This window comes from Haliaeetus albicilla, chromosome 8 (assembly GCF_947461875.1).
Source record: "Haliaeetus albicilla chromosome 8, bHalAlb1.1, whole genome shotgun sequence".
Taxonomy (NCBI): domain Eukaryota; kingdom Metazoa; phylum Chordata; class Aves; order Accipitriformes; family Accipitridae; genus Haliaeetus; species Haliaeetus albicilla.
Window position 1 is genome coordinate 21,313,477 of NC_091490.1, and position 23,271 is coordinate 21,336,747.

At 41.5% G+C, this 23,271-nt stretch overlaps 1 long non-coding RNA gene across 1 annotated transcript; it reads right to left on the minus strand.

Annotated features, from left to right (window-relative positions):
- Nucleotides 1-1,066: 1,066 nt before the first annotated feature.
- On the minus strand, nucleotides 1,067-5,772 carry LOC138686293 (uncharacterized). Its single transcript, XR_011325628.1, has 4 exons — nucleotides 5,692-5,772; nucleotides 3,929-4,429; nucleotides 1,936-2,018; nucleotides 1,067-1,174 (listed from the first exon to the last, which is right to left on the minus strand). It is a non-coding gene; the product is annotated as an uncharacterized lncRNA (long non-coding RNA).
- Nucleotides 5,773-23,271: the final 17,499 nt, after the last annotated feature.

The following is a 23,271-nucleotide window of genomic DNA, read 5'->3' on the forward strand; positions in this document are numbered from 1 at the left end:
AAAAAACCCCCAGTGCAATCTTTAAGACTGTGATCAACAGTCTGCTGTGTTACTCATTTTCTATTTTGGGGGTTCTCTGCAAAGAAAAGGTCCTGAAGTCTTTTCTTTGTCTTTGATGAATTCTGGACAAAGTCCTTCCTGAGATATCCAGAGAAACCCAAAGAATCCAAATCTGATAATAATCCCACATATCCCAGGCATCCTCTGCTTTCTCCTGTGCATCCTAGTCATAATTCCCTGCTCAGAGACACACAGAACATGTGTTCTGCACAAGGACTGGAGAGGAAAAATACCCAACAAACACACAAACAAAACACTTCCCCCCCCCCCCCCTTCACTTACTCTGCTCTGTGTGCAGGGTCCAGAAGCCATTCTGCTCAACAGTGTTTTTCTTTGAGCCCCACAGGCTCCCATGGAGCCAGCCCAGGCTGCTGCTGTCCCTCACAGACACTTTGGATGGACAGACCTGTTCTCCACATCCCCCTCCTGGGCAATAACACAGCTATACTTCTTGCAGAGGACACTGGTGACATTAAAAACCAATAGTGCTTATTGCTCTGTGGATAGGATGAAGCAGATACGCACAGTGCTGTCAGTTACAATGTAAGTGCCATTTTCAGGAGACTTGGTCTTCCTAGCACATACTGAGCAGAGTGAGAAGGCTCCTTCCATAGGTACCTGCTCTAAATTGTCTTGCAGAAGAGCTTGCATCCCTCAACTGACTCTACAGGGAGTCCAAGGAGACTAAAATCCTATTTTAGGCTTGAGCGCAGTCCTTGCATGGATGAGTCTGACTGCAGATTTCCCACTCAGTAGGGCTACCTAGCAAAACAAATGTATGACTGTGCATGGGTAGGCAAGCCCATGTCTACAGTAGTTGGGCTATCTCAGAGCATAGCACAAAGGTGTCACCGTCATCAGCAAGGACCAGCCAAAGCACCTATCCGAGGCCCGTACAGTGTGCAGCACTACTGTCTGTGCTACCCAGCTGCTCATTGCTCAGCTGCAGGGGTGCTTACAGGGTTGAGGCTAACCCAGGTGCTGTTGCACTTTCAATTTATTGTACAGACACAAACCTGATGTTATTTCATGGGAATCCTGTGTCTTCCCTGAAGAAAAATGCAAGTGGGAGACTTCAAGCATTTTGCATCTGGAGTTTCACCTTGGCGTAACTCTGAAAATACAAAAAAAACCCCAATCCCAATGAAATAAAAGATGGCTTTAAGATATGTACATGTTTATGCATGCATACATGTATACACACAGAGAGAGCAGCTTGGGTGAAAATTTGAATCCAAAGGACTAAAGTCTCAGCACCTCTGGATTTTTTCTTCTGGAGAGCACCAGCACTATTTCATCCGAACAAGCAGCCCAGGGAAAGCTGCTTGACTTTGCTGGTATTAACTCATGCTTTGCTTCCCTAATCTTTTTGTTTTCAGTATTGTCAAATAATGGAGATGCAGAGAGAGATGGAGAATTCTAGCCTAAAAGCCAGTTTCCTCTGTTACAGCAAGTGTTATCCCTGAGGTCAAGGATTGTCTGAATCAATAACACACCAATCTCAGTAGCCCCATTTAAATGGTGAGTCAGTTCACATAATCCAGCCACATGTCAGATGAAAAAGAATGGTTTAGCAAACACTTTGCAGTCATCTATTTCTTAGAACTTAGTAGTAGTAAATTATTGGATATCAGTCTATTGTTGCAACTATATATCTTTACACAATAGCAATTTTTCTTACAGTTTTCTCCTGCTCAGCTGCTTATTGAGTATTTTTATACACCCCATATTTATTTAAATATTCACTGGAATTTTTCCATCTACAGAAGTTAAGGGACTAGGTCCAGCCAGAGTTCACAAAAGCATTTCTCAGGCAAGGAAAGCTGATACAAAGAATTTGGCTGCCCCACTAATTCAAAGCATGAAATGACTTACCTCCGGTCCAGTCCTAATTTAGGAACGGCCTTTGCCTCCTGAGCCAACTGCATTCAACTGGGCTGTCCCAGCCATGCACGCTTCTGTTGGGCATTTTAATAGATACATTGGTTAAATGAAACAAAATTCATATCTTAACTTCACTATTATCTATCAGAGTAAAAAAAATAACTTCACTGCATACTTATACCTCCTCATCACCAAGAGCAGCTGAATCCCACTGGCTGTTGGGGCACAAGGAGGTGCAGGAGCCCCAGCAGCACCCCCTGGCAAGACCTGGGGGCAGTCAGGAGGGTAACTTGCACTGGAGAGCCTCCCCGAAACACATCCTGCCCCCTAACAGTGGGAAGGGGCAAAGCCCACCCAGACACCCCCCCATCAGGCACAAACTTGCATGGCCACAGCTCCCTCATCCCTACAGCAGCTCTGGGACATGGCCATACTTTGCCCCGCAGCACAGACATCACCTGAGGAAGTTTTAATGCCACTTAGGTGAGGAGCATGTTAAAATCAGTAGCAGGCAGGGAAGGAAACCCCGAGAGATTTGGCAGGTAAACCTTTTTTCTACAGAAAAGGTCAAACTCGACCTAGTGGTCTAGAAGTCTTCTACCCCCAAAAAAGGTACCAAAACCATCTAAAGCAGTACAAAAAAAGCGCCTCTGGTATCATGAAAAAGAAATCATGTAAAGCTACTTTAACTTCCTCTTTCAGGTTTTCTTTGGGATTGCACAAAGAAGATATTGCTAATACTTCATTTATTTATTTGCTGATCACACAAAGGCAGAAAGGCAGTCAGCGACCAGAACAACAATAACAAGCCTTTTTCGAGTACATTGTAACTATGTGTGGTATGTGTTTAAGGATTTGCTCTAGGATCACTCTGAAAAACACATGTAAATTTGAGCAACATTACTGATGCTCTAGTACAGAAAATCCTACACTTGTACTGGAGCAACTCTGAATCAATAGTCTTTACAAACATGAACATGTTTAAGATTTGGCCTTCAGCAGCCAGTGTACTGCACCTGCATCGCTGACAAACAACAGGCAGTAAAACAAGCTTGGGCGAGAGAGCAGCTCCGTACACCCCTGTGTTCTGGGCTGGGAGCATTTGCCACTTCTGAGGAGCAAAAGGCTGAACAGGGGGTGAACTCTTGTAGGGCACGTTTCTTGTGACAGCAGGCCTTCAATAGGCACCATGTACATGACAGCACACTTTCTACTTTTTGCGGTATAGGAAAACCAGAACCCTTCTTAGAATTGAAGAATTTTGACCAGCCACCACAGAGGGGCTTTAAACAAAGGAAAAAACCTAAATCAGTACTGGCTGTGAAAATATTGTCAGAGAAAAAAAGCAGCATTGTAATGCATGTCATACAGCACTGGACGTTGGAAGAAGTGCTGGTTTTTTACTGGGATTGTCTAAGCAGTTTTATGTGAAAAGGCAAGTGAAACTAACACTGCATTTTTTTTTTTAATGGCTGATTTTACAGGAACATGTAACCTCGTGGGAAACAGCCAATACATAAAGTTACTGTTTCCCTGTCGAAACTCACCACCAATGGAATATATTGTGACAACCAGTCTCAAGCAGACTGATACCAAAACTGACATTAAATACAATGCATGGTCTGACTAATAGTAGGTGAAACCTGACACAAACATCAAACCGCAAGGATTTTCAAAGTTGTGCAGGCAAAGCAAAATTTGCTAGGAATGCTGTGTTTTTAGCGTGGATATCAGTCAGGTCACTGCAGCCCTGATTTCCTCCTGATTTCCAGCACTTGTAAATTCTAGAGATCAGGAGCTGCTTGGTAAAGCTATGCTCTTACCTCTCAATTGGCTGCTGTGGAAACAGCAATTACAAGTTAAATTTCACCATGCTTAAAAATAACCCTCTTTTTCACTCTGGTCTAAGGTAACCAGTCTTAAAAGAAGGCAGCAGACAATTAGAAATGAAGAAATGCAAAGCCCCAGGCTGGGATGTACGTACAGCCTCCACTCCTCCTGCCCAGGCAATGGCCTTTGACTCCAGTGGCGTCAATAGCAGCTTTTCTGGTGGCGGTGGTGGAGTCACAGCTGAACCTTAAAAGTTTTCCATGGCTCCTGTAACAGCTCCGTAGCTCCGTGATGGCCAGAAATTCTCAACATTGCAATGAATTTCTGGAAAAATGAATGTCTGAGTCATGTTCCTGCCACAGCAGCCAGAAGAGCAGAGCCACTCTTGAAGAAGCATGTGCAGCTTGCCCCAGGGACCAAAGAGCTGATGGGCTCCAAACAAAAACAGACCTCAAACATCATGCTGAAGTATTTTCTGTTGCATCATCCTTGGTTTTCAAATGTATCTAATTAAAAAGAAGAAGTTCTCTCCCTTCCCCCAGTTACAGGCATCAAAACTGAAGGGTACAAATGAGGACACTGTTTTGGCCTCTGGTGTTAGTAGACTGAAGAGGATCTTGCAATTCCATTCTGCTCTTCCAGAGACTCTTCTTTCCTAAAAGACAAAACTAAACTTGTAAATGTATTCAAAGAACAAAACCATTTCATATTGTAATTTATACTTGCATTTAAGTGAGCGTATGTATATTTATCCCTTTGTTAGTACCATTTTATCTTGCTATCACTTAAAGATTTTGAAAATGAAATAGTAATTGCTTTTTTTCCCACAAATATTTCTGTATGGAGCAGTCTGGTAAGATGTAGGACTTCAGGCAGCCAAAGAATATTCTGCATTGATTACTGAATGGGCATGCAAAGGAATTTGAAAACAGGAAGAGTTTCATATATTTGGAATTGAATCATTGAAGGTGATTCCTGTTAGGAGCTTTTAGATTAAACTGCCCCACTGCTGCTTTATGTTTTCTGTCTGCTTCTTTAAATGAACACTTTTAGAAAGAAATGTGCATTATAGTTATACCTTACTAATTTTTGAGGAACAGAACACAGGCACTCTTCAAGCTGGTCTCAAAGAACAAAAAAAATTTTTTTAAGATCAAAAAATGACTTAAGGAAAAAATCATTCCAGCTCTTGAGAAGTATGAGTGGTGGTAAGATTGCTATCTTATATGTAAAACAATAAATTACAAATCCTGATCTTCCTTAACACCCTGGTAGCTGAACTAAGGACTAACATGATCAGAGGGAATCCAAGCAGAAAGAATAAGTGCCTAGTCCAAGGTAACAAAAGCAGAGTGAGGAATGCAGCCTCATGACTTTAGATTGTATGCTAGATTGCAAGCCAGCTATTTAGAGCGGTATTTTCTTCTTCCCTCTCAGCTGAAAACACCTATGTACAATGTAGAGTTATAGCATCCTTAATGGCTAGGCCACTTCTCTGACTTTTAAGGCATGAGAAACTTTTTGCTTCCTTTTTCTTTTTCCTAAGGCATGGTGAAACATTACAAACTCACAATTAAACTTCAAAACAAAAATATGAAGTTGTCTCTGTCTTTACAAACAACTTCACTTTTTTACTAGATTGTCATCTACAAATTTGCCCTTCAAAGAAAGGAAATGGCATTAAAAGTCATCACCACCTCTTCTGACTGCCACATGGTATAGATTATTTAACAAAGTCTTGCTGCTTTATCAATAATAAGAACTATTCTTGAGAACAGTACGGGGAGAGCATTAAAATTCTCTTGCTTTACAGACTGTGCGGTACCATGTTGTCCAATTGCTTCTCAGAAGCTACCCACATCACTTCATCTCCACATCACTCTGAGAAAAAGACAACATAATCTGATGTTTGCTTACTTGTGCATCTTGGGTTGTTGATTCTTCTCCAGCTAGACAAAACCAAGGATAAGCACATTTCACATGTGAGCTTCGTGCTCTGCAAGGAACGAAAGGTCAAAGGGTAGCAGGCAAAAGCTATTTGCCATTCAGTTCTAATTTCCCTCATAAATTATTAAACAATCCCTTATGCATTTCCATCTTTGATAGTCTTGTGGTATGAAGTGTAAGTCAATGGATAAGCTAATTGCAATAAGCAGAAGTGGTATTTAATGCACTGGACACTTTCAATAGCAAAGTAGTTCTAATTAGTGTTTCTAACTGATGTGACAGCAGTTTACAGAGTGCCAAAATAGTTCCTCATTTGTCAAGTGGGTCTGAAGCTTATGGCAGCTTTCTGATCATCTCCCTTGCCACGGGACCTGAAAGCGCCTTCAAAAAGCTTTCTCTCATTGATCTTTAGTCAGATGCTGACTGAAAGGCACACAGCTTTGCCAGAAAGAAGATAGATAGATGCTGCACCAGCATGAAAATGTCACTTGCTTAATGAAAAAGGGTATCTGTTCATAACCCCTCTGTATGCATGTATACACACACACATGCACAAACACAAGCCCAAAGCCGGTGAGGCAGTGAATAGAAGCATTTTTGTTAAGCATTTGAATGTGTGTGCAAAGTACTGTCTGCATACACTTATCACATCAGATCACATATGACATATCCTTACATATACACAAATGTGACATCACACAATCTATGACTGAAATGCAGAGATTTTGAAAGGCGCATTAAGCGCTTCCCTCTAGACTTTTCATTGAGTATTAGGCACGCACTGCATCAGATGAACTACACCATTAGTTTCAAATTGTCAGAACTTACTTTCCTTGTCTATGATTTTTCTTCTAATATATCAATAGTTCAGCTATCCTGCTGTTTCGAAGGCTGAGGGAGTAAACAATGGCATGTCAGATAAAGAGCAAGTATTTGCCAAATACAGTGTCAAGAAAGTTCAGAACACTTGTTTTATAGCCATCATTAAATAATTACATATTGTGGTTAGTTATGGGATAAACTACGACATTTTCCTATGTAGCTCGGACAACATTGGAAAGGGTCCTAAAAGCATTTAGGAGAGGGAAGGAAGGAGGATTTCTGAAAATTGTTTGTAAATTCACTGTCAAGTGGGTCTGTCAAAAGCCACTCTTTACCAAAATACATGCACTAGATACCTGGACCTGTGTCGATGCGGTACGGCCAGAATTTTTTCTTTTAATGGTACCATGTGTGAATCATAACCTTACTTGGGTGCTGGAGATCCACCACTCTGATGCATGTTCCAGAAGTCTCCCAATCACTGAAAATGGGAAGGGGATGTAACAAAACAGCCAAGTTATATTCACACTGCCGGGCTGCCCATGTCCCCAGTGGCCACAACAGATGGCTTCTGGCCAGGTACCTTGGCTCATGGGGTAGCCAAATATCTGGTGCAAAGCAGCATCCTTGCCCAGCTGTCTTTCACAGCAGTCCTCCTTTGCTGGGTTTCTTGGGAATAGCACTCAAAAGCCAGCAGGTATTTCAGAAGTGCTGAGTGGAGCCTCCACCAGTCCATTAAGGGAGGTTTAGGACTACTTTTGGCTCGCTGCCTTAGTTTAAGTCAGACTTGAGGGATACCCTGTCTCACTGCCCAGCCTATGTGCTTCCTTAAAACAAAGGCTGAACTGATAATGCATTATTTGTACAATGTAAGGGTTAAACCAATAAGAAAGTAATTAAATAATAATGGAGAAATAACTTTTCCTGAGAAAGAGAGATTCTCCACAACATTTCATATCCAGACTGAATCCTGAAAGGGCAACTGCTCTTTCCACAGGCAGAAGACTCAGTATCTAGAAATGGAGACCAAAAGAAAAACACACCAACCAACTCCCACTTTCTTTCAGCACACCAGCAAGCTTTAGTTCAGCGGTTTTTCAGACTCCAAAGGTCTGGTGCAGTCAGGAGCTACCTGACTGACATCAACTCTCCTTTCTCTCCCAAGGCTTATACCTAGCCTATAAAAAAAAAACCAAACACCCAAAACAAACAAAAAAAACAAAACAGCCCCACAGGGTAAAGATGACTTCTAGGTTTTCTTGATTTCTAGGTATGGCTTTATTTTTAATAACTACTAGAGGCTTGATGTTCCATTGCTACTGTAAACAGCTTTGAAGCAAGCATGATACAAAAGGATGCCCAGTTGAGAATAATGCTCACTGTCTGAAGAGGTGACAACTCCCTCCCTTTGAAGTCTATCTCTGTAAATATTCCATAGTTTGTAAATACGCAGTTTGACCAGCTGAAGCAACAGAGTCATTTCAGATCAATCATGGAGGCTGATACTCTCTCTTGCAGGAGACCACAGCTCATAGAAGTACATGGAAGGCAATGTCACTTAGTGCAGCACAGGCAATTAGGAGTATGGAAGGGACTGAGTCAGAACACAAGTCAGAAATAATAAAGAATATGCACTAATTGGAGAAGCTTTTTATTTTATTAGTGCTTCCATGTCAAATTAGTCAAATGGCTTAGGCACTTAGATAGTGGCAGTGAAGTATGCACACTACATGCCCACCCGGCACAAAGCCATGTGCGGTTTCACATCTCACTACCTCCATTTTCTTCTCCCGCTGCTTTCTAGACTCAGGACCCCAGCTTTCATGCAGTTCCTGTTGCTATCAGTCTGGTCACCTTTCAGAGTAGGTGATTAAGTTTACATAGTCAATAAATGAGAAGTTATTTGACTAAGGCACCAACTGGAACTCATTATTGAGCCAAATCTTAGTGACTGAACCCCGTTAGCTTTGAAGTCTGGCTTCGCTGCAGTGCAAGGGAGGCAATTCATCCTTAAGCCCGTAGTACTGCAAAGTCTGCCCATCCCACCCCTAGGCTCTGCCGACTCCGTAAGAGGTGAAACCAGTGGCGCTTCAATGAATGACATTCCAATAGCCAAATAACAAGGCACAAACCTGGTCTGAGCCAAGTGAGCATGGAAAGATACTGTCACCTCCATCACAGCACAGGCCCCTCACAGAGGCAGAAGAGTTGGTGGGGCAGTCTGTGGTTACCAAGCAAGGACTTACATTTGCCCTGGTTTTCTCTAATTTAAGGCATTTGCATGCTGGCTTTCAGGCTAGGCAGAGGATGATGAGTGATCCTTCCTCCCTTTGAAATTCTCATACCAATTTTCTAAAAATGATCCAGAATGCTAAGCAGCTTTGTTTAGATTTAAAAACATTGCCAGAAAACTTGCTTTTGTAATGGAGGTGTGCTCTCTGCTTCTTCTGATGTTTATGGCTTTGAAAAGCAGATAGATTGTGGGTGATGGAGCAGGAGAGCCTGTTTCACAGAGTCCCCTGTTCTTGCTTGTCATTTCCCAAAGAGCTTTGTATCAGACAGGACAGAAGCAGCCAAAGCACCATCACTTCACTGTAGTTTAGGATACTGTTTTGGAGAGTGCCTTATGTCATGGGGGTCAGTCATAGAAGCCCTGCTATATAACTTGCATTTCCCATACTTTAAAAAAGTGTTATTCTCCTGTTTAGGTCTCAGATCTCCATAACAGTTGTCATCTTCCCTGTCCCTGTCTAAATTATTGCTCTTGTATTTTAGAATTCATCCTTTTGTCATTTGATCCACTTACTGACTTCTTTCTCTGATCCCATTTTGTGTTGTCCCAGTGAGCCTCCCTATGCTTTTATCAACTAATGCCCTACACTTTCACACTAATTTCTCACTAAACAATAGCTCTCCAGTTTCTTTTGTAGCTCTAGATCCGTTATGAATATTAATAGCTTCTTGCAAACTCTATTATTTGTGGGAGAAAGTGCTGATGTTTGATCTGTGGCTTTTTCTTGAATACACTAATATCTCTGCAGTTGGGGTTTGTGTCTCTTATGTTTTCCTACCAGATTCCTTTCTTCATTTCCATCTTTCCTTTTTTATTGCAGAGTTGGAAGCCATAGAGGACCTTTAAGCATTTTTTTTTTATTAAGCAAGCCTTCTCACACTGGCACAGTCTATGGTGATTTCTGCCCTCATTGTGGACTATTTCTGTACATTCCCTAAAGGCGTCAAGCCATTCAGGTGGTAGTGTGTAATTTGTTTTGTACTGTGGAATTCCTGCCATGCCTGTATGTACTTAGACGACAGGCAAACCAATAAAGTTGTCATAGAAACAAAGCATTTCATGAATAAATCAATCCATAACAAACTTGTAAACTTCGAAGAACCCACTGTGCTTTAACAACACATCTATTATATACACACTAATCATGTTTGTAATGAACAACGTACATATACTACACAAGTCCATTTGTTTTGTCCTGTTGGGCATCTTATAAATATTTTTAACACTTTCCTGCATGTTGTGCATATCTCCACAGTATGGAAGGACAGAATTGGATGCTTGCATGATAATGTAGCAGCAGGAATTTTTCTGTTTCTTTTTTGATGTGTGAGGTGGAGGTTCAGTAAACTCTGAATGCCTTTTTTACAAGCCAGTGAGGATTGAAAGTATCAGCGCAGTAATTCTTTTTCTAGTCACAGACAACTTAATAGGACTTCATCCACTCTTCATATAATTAGAAAAAAGTCCAGTCAATGGGAGCCTGATAAAAGCAGCAGATAATATTGCTGAGAGCTGATAATACAAGCAAAAGTTCAAAGGCTGAGAAAATCCTACCTTCTTTTACTCCAGTTTAGTCTCACTCAAATACGTACATCTGAGGTGGAAATGCTGCTAGAATTGATCTAATACAGTCTTGATACTTCACCACTTCGCACATCATGCTTTCACTAGCACTTGGGCGAGATGGGTGCAGAATACTACCTGATCAACACAGCACTGTTCACCTGGGTGCGAATGGCCAGGCCAAACAGGATGGAAATTTTTTTGAGTGTCAGTCTAACAATCACCTGATTTCACATGGATATTCATGCAGTAAGGTACTATTTGTTGCGAGTTGCACAGTGCATTTGAACTCTTAGCTATCAATGCAAAGCCAAAGGAGAGCTTTTCAAGTGAGCCTATGAGAAACTTGCCTACGAACAAGATGAAAGAAAAGGAGTACATGTTTCAGGATGCAGGAGGAATAAAAGAAATAACACTCATTATTAAAGAAGAACGGTTAGCATTCAAATTCAGGCTGGATATCTTCCCACTGATAGATAAACATTATTAAGGTGTAAAATACACCATACAAGGACAGCCTTACGGGCCCTGTCAATATGGGGGCCCAGAGGCCACAGCAGGTCCCTCCCCAGCACCATACCTCCTCTTCAGTCTCTGCAGAGGAAAGGGCAAGCTGAGGTGCCTGTTACAGGGAAACACCTATCTGCCTTCTCCATACAGCAGCATCAGTCAAAACAGATAGGAATAATGGGGTTGGTCTTAAGCACCTACCCCAGAAAATGTGTGCCTGAATAACAAATTCATAACGAATTAGTAGCTATGCATCAGAGCACATGGATTTGCCAGACACAAGGTAGAGTCTCATTCTACTGAGCCCAGTAATTAAACAATAGATTATAGTTTAATATCCCTCTGTAACCCACTAATGTTATGTAAACTTGGTTACAAATACCATTAACTATATATACATCTCACTTCAAGGAGTTTTTCTGAAACCCAAGGAAATTGGAAAACCCAAACAAATTGGAGTAATATGTTTTATAACTACAGATTCAAAAATGTCTCTCTCTTTGCAAGCCATTTAAGGGCTTTTTCTAGTGTCTCTAGGATATTCATTAATTGCCTGGCAGTTAAGAAAATTCCAAGTATTTATTTTGTTATATTCTGGGAATATGTACAGGGAGACAAACAAAGGAAGTATCTTAAAAAAGAAAACTCTGCAACACATTTAGGCAGCCTGTTTCTCTGCAGAATTATCCCCTATTCACAATGGGAAGGCTGCAGTAAAGAAGCTGCTCACAGACATATGATGCAGGTTGGGTGATTTTTTTAGTGTTGTCTACACACAAGACAAAAGCTCTCAGCGCCATCGAGAAATACGCTATAGGGAGCACACCTCAAAAGCAAAAATCGTCTGCTTTCAATTTCACAGTGCCTTCTTTTGACTACATATTTTACAGATATGTTATTCCATAGAACAATATATTAGCCAGTAATTAGGTTCATTTATGGAATCAAATCAAGGCTGTCTATATTTCTGCTGGGTAATGTTCTTCACAAACAATCCTCTCTCCTGGCTCCTCTGATTATTTTATGATTCCTCTTGCTTCTTGTCAGTACAGATTAAAGGTAACACATACTGCTGGGAACAAACATAATTTTCCAGCAGTAGCATTTTGTTTTCCTTAATAATTAACAAGTGCCGCTGACTAACCTTCCAGTATAAAAAGTGCACCTTATCGAAAGGGAGCGGACACAGGTTAGAACAGCTCACTTGGGATATCAAAATAAGAAATGTGATTAAAGCATTAAAGATTTAGAGGTTGACATTAAGGGATGAAAGGTGGAATTACTGTAAATATAAAACTGTTCAGCATTAAACGGAATGTGTTGCACTTGAAACAGTCTTTCAAAGTGCTAACATTTCAGCATTAATTATTAATAGAAACTGACAGCTCATTTTTAATTTGAGCCTAATGACAAGGTTCCTTAAGAGATAAATACACCACACTGGCTCAGAGGGTTTGTGGATCTTTTGAAAGGCTCTCTAGGTTGTCTAGGCCTTAATCTGCAAATTCCTTATAAAATAACAGGCTGTTCTCAGAGGTACAAACACCCCCAGTGAGCACCAGCCTGTCCACCGGCTGCAGGGCGCCACTGGCAGCACTCCTCCCCTCTGCTGCCAATCCAGGCAGACCTGAAAAAGGTCCCAAGGACACACCACCCACCTCTCCTCACTCCCTTCCCCACCAGACAAGAGCTTTGGGAAACATACCCAAGTCTTCTGAGTGCTTTTCTTATCAGACCACAAATACCATGTTCACCCGCCACTAGTCACCTAATATCTTTAGAGCAACTACCCATCTCATTTTCACATTTGTCATCATTTTCAGTTATGTTGCCAAAACAACGAGTTCTAGGATGCAGTTCTGATCCCACCTCAGTCGCCATCACTCAGGGGTAAAGTCACTGCCATCAGGGACTAAAAACTGCTGTTGCTGCATTTCCTCTATGGTCAGAATAAACTTTTGAAGTGTCTACTATCAATAAAAATACCATTATTTTATTTCTGCTATTGAAACTTTTGTGACTGTATTAAATGCAAAAAATGCAATTTAGGTATGAAACAGAAAAATATATTCAATCATATCTATATTATATAGAGAAAAGCATATTAAATAGATTTTTTATTAATAGAAATATTTGTAGTAACACCTCAGATGTTCCTTTGGGACATTAGAAATCTGCCAGGAGTGTGAAGTTCTAAACAACCAGCCAGAATGAGGGTCAAACTTAGCTCATTAGCTTTGGCAGGTGTAAAGGCTCATGAGTGACAGTGTACTTTCCTTCCAGCCATGCAAACAAATTGCAGCAAGGAGACTAAGTGAAGATATATGGCCATTGCATTCCTATAGGGGGGGTGAGAAATGGGGAAGATGGAAAGAAATTGGATGGGGCGAGAAGTAAGGAAAATAAAATGAAAGAGAACACCCCATGTTTTAGGATATGGTTGAGAAAAAAGTTCAGAAGTAAGAAAGCAGAAGGAACATGCTGATGGTTTTATCTGCTCCTACTGACACATTCAGAATTCCTCAGGGGCTGGAAAGAAATGAGGCAGTTTGTGAGCTGGGCTTTCACTGTGCTCAACCCTGTCACACAATACAACAGGAATTAACTTGTGTCTCTGAAAAAGCAATATTTGGCAAAGAAGGGCACTGAGGCCATGACGCTGTCAAATTAAAGGACATTCAGAGAAGAAAAGCACTTGTATACTGGTTTAATTCAAGCATCAGGGTAAATGAAGAGTAAATAAGGGCAATAAGAAGAGGAAGTAAGAGAAATCATTGCTTGAAAATACATTGTGATCTCACTGGAAAACCTGCTGATGTAAATCTTTTGGGGCTTGGCTTTTCTGTTTACTTAGTGCTTTTGTTCTGCATCAAAGGAATCTGTGCTACAGGTAGCATGTATGGAGTATCAAAGTTACAAGATGACTTTTGGGAAAAACATTTAGCTAAAATACTGAGAACTTCACTTCTGGTGCTATCTTGAGTTAGTGTTCACTCAGTTCCTTTTTGGCACCTGGAGCTCCTCTTCAATAGCTTATAGGAAACCTGGTGAAATCAAATGCTTTCCCCATTAACACCAATCAATCTAATTCTACCTGCTCATGGTAGTGTCTAGGTAGGGCGTCTCTAGAGTAATTAAAAATATAATTTGGGAAGCAAGTATTTTTTTTTTATTATAAAGTATCTTACAGGAATGTTCCAATGTGTGATCTCACTCAACAACTAAACACCTGTATTCTGGCAAGTGGAAAAGCTGAGCTAAGAAAAGCTTTTCAGTTTATATAAAAAATAAAATTGCTAAATTCACCTAAATGAACCATTTAAAGCAATTTGCTTTCCCAGATATTACTCAGGACTATTTGCCATTTAGGAGTTATTACAGAAGTATGAAATACGCCTAATGAAATACACAGCTATAAAAAAGTCAAGGCTTTTTTTGTAAGTCATTCTTTAATGAAAGATGAGGCATTTTCTTGTTAAAATGTTGCTGGTGTGTATATTTCTAAAGCATATTAAGAAATGTACAATCAGAAGCAGCATGCTATTCTATCTTCTGCTCATTTCCTTGAAAAAGTTACTGTCACAAATAGAAATGGTATCTGAAAAGACTCCGTGAGTGCATCTTTCTGGAAAAAGAGAAGATTTCCTCTTCATTTAAAGATTTGATTCCAGGGATGACAAGGCAGTTTGCAATTTCAGCATGTCTCCTGATTTTTATAAAAGACAGGAATGACAGTTTCAAAGGCCCAGCTCCCAAGTATTAAACCCTTTTGTAAATTTGCCTCTTAACTCCTAAATGTCTGCTTTAATAAGCTAGTTTCAATACATACATGTCACTTGCAACATGAGGATTCACATACAGGCTGGATAGTTGTTCTGAGAGCCTGATCCCATTTCCGCTTTCCAAGAGCCTTCTGGGTTCCCTCATCATGTCTTACACATATATCAATCACAAACTTAAACTGCACATTTCCTGCATCCCAGCACAAGGGCACCTTCCCTACATAATGGGAACACTCATGTGCTATGCCATTTTTGAATACCACTCATACTTCGGCATGTGTCAGTATATTCACTTGCTACAAGACAGGATTTAATCCTGTCCAGATAAATTTTGGCCACAGAACAGATGCATACCAGGAAAAGGACTATAATATACTACCTAGACATACCTCTTAGAGGCTACACAGCCTGCTCTTGCAGAAAGTGTAGACATCCCATCTTTGTGACACTTTAAATAAGGGCAGCAAGTGTTGATTTTGCACATCTTACTACATCAGAGCCCTGCAACATCCTCCTGAGGGCTTTTAAACTAGCAACGCATACTCTAAGTGATCTGCGTTGCATGCAGACTAGAAAGTTTCCCACATTTCTCACCTCTCCTTCCTTCTTCCTAGCCTCACAACCACCTCAGCTGAACTTCTATAAAAGACGACAACGTGACTTTGAACAGACAAAAGAAATGGCAAACTTTACTGTCTCAGGAACTGCAACAGACCTTAGCTGGCAGAGACTTGAGCTCCTTTCTGACTTTTCCACTACATAGGACAGACTACCACCAGCAAATCTCATGTATACTTACAGGGTAATACCTCATGCTAGAATTTAGAAGACAGCAGCAGCTCTAAGCTCATGGGCAACAATATTTTATTTTTCTAACAATATATTCATCAATAAAACAAATATGAAGGGTAGTTCTGAAAACACAAAGCACTGTGCCCAGATTTCTCATTTCTTTTCAGTGAGTTCCTCATTTTTTTTCTGTATCTGCAGTGAGTTTCCATGAGAGGTAAAATGGCCTCATTAGCTATCTCCTTGGTTACATTACACAGACCCCACTCAAGGCCAAACCTTCAGCCAGCACAGACCCAAGCTACATCCCTTGATGTTACTGGAGCTTTTCTAATGTGCTGCAGATGGGGATTTGGCTCCGGCAGCTCTGGTGTACGTGATAGCCCTTTTCAGTACACGATGCTTTATGGAGGCAGCATTAAAGCAGACACAGCTCCCTGCTCTTTGAAAGGCAGACACATCTACTATCCAACTCCAACAATTTATACACCTAAAGGGACCCAACTGAAACGGCAACAGGAACCTTTTTTATTATTATTTCATCTTGTCAAGATTAGCAGATTAGAAGGTGTGCATTTTTGAAGTGGCACACAAAGGCTGTAGTAGGAGGAGTTTAAGAGGCTCTGCCAAGGAAGGAGAACGCAAACTGCATGTTTGAGGCACTTGGCAATAGGCTATGCAAGTCTCTAGGAAGCAGTGAGACATGGGGAGGGAAAAGGATAGGAAACCAAGCCATGGCAAGACAAGTCTGAGCCCTGGAGACAGTCAGGGAGAGGCACAGGCATTAGCCTGGGAGGAAAGGCAAGGAGCTGAGTCCCAGTCTGTAGCACTGGAGGACAAGGGGACATCAATGTGGAGATGTCTGGGAGACAGCTGAAGCTGAAGACCTGAGGATTTGGGGTGGAGCAATGACTAAATTGATTGAGTTGGGAGCTGTCAAATAGGAGCAGCAGGTTAAAGCACATAAGAGGAGCTGGTAGGGAGAGAAATGGTCCTGTAAGCCACAGGAATCAACAAAATAGAGTTTAAAAGGGAAGGTGCTGCTTATAGCAATGCTGACTAATACAAATTGAATGGGACAATGAAAACCAAGACAGAGCAAGGCAAATATGGATCACTGCATAAATAGGAAGTTCTACTACATATCTTCTCAGAGACCAAAGAAAAAGGCCAACAGTCAGCTAGTGTAAACTGGCATAGCTCCACTGAAAGCCAAGGATACCCTTCCCATCACAGAGTCAGCCCCAGTGATGCCTTCAGGCTTCTCCAGGCTTCTCATGCACTGTCCCCCAGTGCTTTGTTAACTATATCATATCACATGTGCAAGCATGCAAGGCTAACACAGTGGTCTTCCCTCCCCACCGTAAGAAGTGTCCATAAATTGTATTTGAGGTAGGTAGTAGAAGGGGGAGAAAAATATTCATATTGACTTTTATCCATTACTCCATAAAGATACTCCCATAAAGAAAAAAACTAAGGAGGCTAATTGTGTAATTGTTCAACACAAGGATTTACTGTGCAATACAGCAAAGCTTATCATGCAGCTTCTTTATGAAACTCCCTGATTTACTGTGAACACAGCAGAGCTTATCATGATGTAACTATTCTGTGGGAAAGACTTGGCACAAGCTTGGGATAGGGTTTCACAGACCATTAATGATGACTGACAGGTTCATTTTAAATGAGTTATAAAAGAGTTCACTGTACAAAATCATCATGCTGTCTGTGTGATATTCAGATATTTTAACTTGTGCTGTATAAACACTCCTTACCACCAAGAAATTACCAGACAAGCACATATATTATGAGGTTGGATTGCTTTACATTTCTCTTGTGTTTTATATATTATCATTAGAGTCAGCCTTCACATTTTCATGGTCTATACATGAGAAATTGAAACATTTCACTTTTCCTTCAGATTGGACTGGGTGAGATATGTACAACCCTGCAACCCAATTATGAAATGTTAAATGCTCCCAGCTTAGGTAAAATATTTTCAAAATCATAAATCTGCATTTTTGAAGGCTGGGACACATCTGTAAAATATAAAGTGGGTGTCTGACAAGTCAGATAAAGGCCAGCATAAAAATAATGTAAACACCATTTCGCTAACTGTTCACCTGTTTCCCTTTTGCTTGGCTGGGCTTAGCAGTGTTGCACATTAAACTGGGACAAATATGATAAACCCCTGATCTTTATGGAACTCCTATGCTTGAGGGGGTCCTGCCAATAAAATTGGAGTCAGGTACTGACTCCTGCGGGTAAGAGGGGAGATACCATCAGATTTGGGTGGCTCTCAGCCAGTGCCATGCTAGAACTACAGAGAAATAACAAGCCTATCTTTTTATAGAAAATACTGAAAAAGAATGGATGAAAATACCACTTGAATTACATGGACAATACATTGAATGGTAAATGCAAAACTGAAGAGGTCATCCAGCAGCTACCACCAGTTCAAGCCCATTCACTGTCAAATCTTGCATACAACACAAGGAGAGAAGACTGAATGCTTGGTGAAGCAGTGTGTGGGGGCCAATAGCTATTTTTAATACTTGGTCCCCCGTCCCGTTCCCCCCCCATTTTGTAAACAATAACTTGGGCTTTACACAAAATTAGTTGTTCTTCTCCCTTGGCCACACTATGACTTGTGCATTATTCTACAGTAGAAGAGCTCACGTGTTAATCCATGAGTGAAGGGAAGAAGCTGCAAAAGCTGCAGCTGAAAATGGCAGCTTGTGTGTATCTCCAATAACTCTGTGCTTTTGTAGAAGAGTTCAACTTAAGATGGCCCCATAAATACCCCACAGCTGATTAGGCAGTATGATGAGAGAGAGGCACAGCAAAAGCACACTACTGGCATGGAGACTCATACAGCCCCAAGACCATGACAAAGAGTACTAGGTTTGCTGTCCAAACAAGCTAAATTCACTACTAAGGTGGTTTTGGATCACACTATGCTAGCCACAGCCACAAGAGGAGTCTTAAAGCAATTTGTTTCTGAAAAAAACCCCAGTTTTCATTGTTCCTGTTGCAAAAAAGCATTAAAAGAAACCTTGCCCTGTTACAAGCAAAGAGCAGTGAGCCAACATGGCCACAGAACTGCCCAGGCTTTCTTTTTTCAAGGAATCAGTGATTTACTTTTCTTATTTACACTAGAAAACAGCAGGATTTCTAACTCCTGTAATTATCTTTCAATACTGTATAAGGCTGAGCACCTGATTCCACTGACTACAAAGGGGATCAAAGCACATGCTTCAGTCTAAGCACATGACGAACTGTTCCAAGAAATCAGGGCCAAGGAAGTGTGCAGCAATTTCTGCTGCAGGTGCTTCCACAGCCTTGCTTGCCCTCCAGCCTCCTCATCTGCTAACATGATTCACTGCTATTTTGCCACTGGACTGGCTGACCTATTAAAAATGTATCTGGACATACAGCTGTACCCTGTGATGTACTGTTAACTCCGTTCCGTCAGATTGATTTAGGGAACAGGAATATGCTTATCTGGAAAGGTAAAAATCACAAGGCAGGAAAGGAACAGCTGGCAAGTCTTAAAGACAAAGGGGAGGCTCTCTTCAGACACTTTTCTTGTATAATTTATGCTGTAGACATTTTACTCTGTCTAATTGCCCCATTTCAATCTAATGTCAGTTAATCAATGACTTCTGCATAGCATGGAGGTGAACTCTGGATGCAGAACAAATGCATAAATTTAGTCTGCCTTTTTGCAGGCTCTACTTACAGAGCTTCATCTTTTGCATTTGCTTTCTGGAGTTAAAATTTCTTCTTTTTTGACTCATCCCCAGCAAACACCCACACTTTCCCTCTTTTGAGTCAGTGTTTTTGTATTTTTAAATCATGATTATACTTCTGTAAAATGTAGATTTTTGAAGTACCTCACTACTGCTTTTTACTAGTATCATTTTATTATCCTGCTATTTTTATTTGGAAGGTCTGCTTCCCAAGCCTACCCAGCTGGCAAGATCCCAGATGTATCATGAAATGAACATTTGACTTTTTGCCTTGCTTCCAAAGTCTTGTTTTCATGCCTTTCTCTCCCTTACTCAATATATTCAACAGTACTTTTAAAATGAGAATATATTATCCCAAGCACTTGGAGGAATCCACAGGGTTTTTTTTTAATCTGCTAGGCTAATCTATGTAGAGCAGTTGGTAACAAAAAACATTTAGAGACTATGCCAATTAACACCACATGTAAAGTATCTGATTTGGCAGGTGCTCCAGGCTACAACTTCATGGGATGAGGCCCATATTCTTCTATTACCTTCACACTAACACTACATTTAAACAGACATATCCAAATTCACTTGTAGATATGCTGAAGGAGGACACTGCACCTATCCCAGATGGGCAGACACTTGCGTCTCCCTCAAACCCACCTTATCAGAAACTGGCAAAAATTAGAGATTTTTTCACAGCTCCCAAGAAATCAAAATTTTCTGGAGGAAATTTGGAAAATCTGTCAGAGTAATAGTTTAACTGCCTGAGTGTAATCCTTGAAACCAATAGGCAGTTTTCATCTGTCTTCCTCTGGAGGCTAGATCAAGCCCAGTATGGAATGGGACAAAAGGAGATACTTTAGAGTACAGGTGAAACAGACAACACTGTCATTCATATTTCTTCCAAATGGTGGGGAAACTCAACATAAGGTGTTTTTTCCTTCCATTTCTTTAAATGGCCTGCACATTTGAGTTGTTCTGCTTAACGTCTGAAATAGTGCCACAGGTTTCTCAAGAGCTCGATCTTTATCAAGGAGAGGTATTTAGGGTAATTTTAACCTGATCCATTCTGCTACGAATCACTGTAGTTCCTCCCTTGAAACAGTCCAGAGGATTTGGATCAACTCACTGCCTAACACTCTATCCTGAAGAGAGCAAACTAGGACAAACCATCCAGCTTTTCAGCTCTCAAGCACCACACCATCTCTTTTACCATGACCTGCACAGGAGGCATAGATACCAGGAGGGTCATGTTTTGATTTATGAAATTCCTGAACAATAACCTGGGTTTGCACACAGAGTAGGTAGACACAAGGTCAAGCAGGTGAGCAAACAGATCAGCACTGCTTACCATAGAAACCCCTTGGTCACACAGGAGACCAACAGAGAGCACAAGCTGCTTCAGCCAGCTGCTTCTCTGGAGGAACCGCGGCTCCTGTCCCAATGTTTCTGGGGCTCAAAAAGGCTTGAAAACTAGATATGGGAAACTAGCTCATGTTCACACGAACTGACTTGGACATAGCAATTGCCCTGGGATATTAAATCAGGCTGCTTTTTTATTCTCCTAAGAAAGTTCAGCCTTCTAATACAAAATAGGGGATAGAGACATGGGGCAGGGCAGGGTCCTCCAGGTTAAGTAAACGCTATTAACAGATTTATTTACCTTGACTAATTCACGTCTTCTTCCAGCAGGACAGGGAAGCAGGAGCTGAGAGCAGTATCAGGGCCAGTCCCACAGTAGCTGACCAGGAGAGTGGGGCAGCTTCAACCACAAGCCCCCAACATCAGGCAGGTTCATGGTAATGACATAAGTCTGAAGCCAAGCTTGGTGGTCAATCCACAGGTCATGGTCAGACACACTCCAGAGATTGCCAGACAGGCCCATAGTGACCAGACAGGTCTGCCACGAAGCCAGGAGGTCTACACACAGGTCAGAGTCCAGATCAGTGGGGTGCATGGACAGGGAGCTGAAGACCAGCACCCCCACAGCATGGCTTAAGAAGAAAGTGATTGTCCGGGGCTGAGCTTAAATAGTGGGTGGTGTGGGAGGTTCCAGGTGAGGCTGATCAGTGCCTCAGGGCACTTGACACCTGATTTATTGTTTCCTTTCATTTCTGTGCACATTTACAGCAAAGTGTAGGTTTAGACTGCATTATACCACGTGCCTAAAAAGAAAAAAACACCAAAACAAACCCCAGGTACCCTAGTGAAATTATTGAGAGGGGCTTCTATGAAAAATACCGGCTGTGATATGGAGCCTCAGATGGGATTTGAAGTTTTATTCAATATTTCCTAGTCGAACTCAGCATTCTGCTTGGGGAGCTACAATAGTGCACGATCAAAACCTCCTCTTATTTACCACAACAGACTATTGTACTGCATCACATTGTTGCTGGTACAGAAAATATTTAATATCAGTTTTGTAGTTGTAAATTACAGCTCCGAAATTTTCCATATGCTTTATCCAATACACATCGAACTGTTATGTTCATTGTTCCAAAATAGGTGGAATTTGCCATAAAAGGTCTGATCAAGATCCCACTAACTTAAAACTGCCTTATTCTTCTGCGTAAATAGAATAGGATTACCTGGGTATATTTTTTCCATTGCCAAAAGAGAGAATCAGACCGATGATAGTTTGGCTCATCAGGAAGATGTATAATGCATTTTATCTTCAGTTTTTGAGAAAACCCTGTGTCAGAAACATGTGTTGTAGGTGGAATAAATTCACTGCGGTATAAAATTAGAAATCATTCTGAGATCACATGTAAAACAAACATGGCCAACAATAAGGTTGTTTTAAAAGCTGTTGGATTTGTGGTAATATTCCTCTTTGAATACACTATCATTAGGATTTTATTGATCTGAAAATTCTTAATATTTCAAAGGCTCAGATTACAATTTTCTCAAAATATGAGAAAAAAATCTATTGCACCAATTATATGAGCAATCTGAAGTCTGTAGTGTGCAGCGCCTTTACAGGACAAAACAGTAACAAAAGGAAATAAAAGCCAGTGTCAATCTTCGATGAAATTAACACAATTTAAAGCTGCTCCAGGCAAAACAATGAAATCTGTAATTTATCAGCACGGGATAACATCACCAGGGGAATTATTTAATGATTAACTACAGTGGGCTGAAGCCTGGGTGAGGCATGGTGGCTTACGGCTGCACTTGCAGTGTGTTCTGCCTCAGAGACGAAACGGCCATCCATTTCCATGGGAAAACAAACCCCGGCAAGGGCTGTCACTAAACCCTAGCTCTCCCTCTGCACAGGACAGGTCCAGGGTGAGGGAAGTGTCGACATGAGCTCTCCACCAGCTTTGCGAGCGTGCAAGTGCTCTGGACTGGCAATGAAAGCACTGATGTATTCAAACAGCTTTAAATGCAAAACCAGTAAAACCACTCACCATAGGAAGGGCAGAAGCTGCTCTGTCGCCGATGCAGATTTTATCATCGACCCTTGTAGAGGCAGGATTTCACACCAAGTATTTCTTGCTACAAAGAACTGAGAAGGTGAAAGAGCTACATGCTAGTATTTAATATTGTAGTGTAAGTACTGGCAAATTACATTTCTGCGCTTCATGGAAGCAATCTGCTTCTGTGACTAAACAGATTTCTGTGGCAGAGCTTAGTGACAGGGCTCAGAGTGACCGGGGGAAGCCATGGGGAGAGGTGCCACGTTTGTCAGACTCCCACAGGGCGCAGAAACACAGATGGCATTCCAGAGCTGGAGACCAACCACCTGTCTGCACCCTTGGAAATAAGGAAAATGGGACTAACTATTGAGCTACTGGAATCACAGACAGGCAAAACTGATGTAACCAAGAGCAGGCAGCCCTGGGAACGATCTTCCACCTTTTGCGAGCACACACGCGCACTGTCTTCCTCGCACCCTTGCAAAGGGCTGGGCCACTCAGCCTTGGTGGCCGCTGCTGGGCGCTCCCCTTCCAGCTCCTCCCTGCGTGTTCCCCCACACCGGTGTGGGGAGGCTGAGCCAGCCCCGCAGCGTGGGGCGCCCGCAGCCAGCACCCCGTGGAGCCACCCGTGCCGT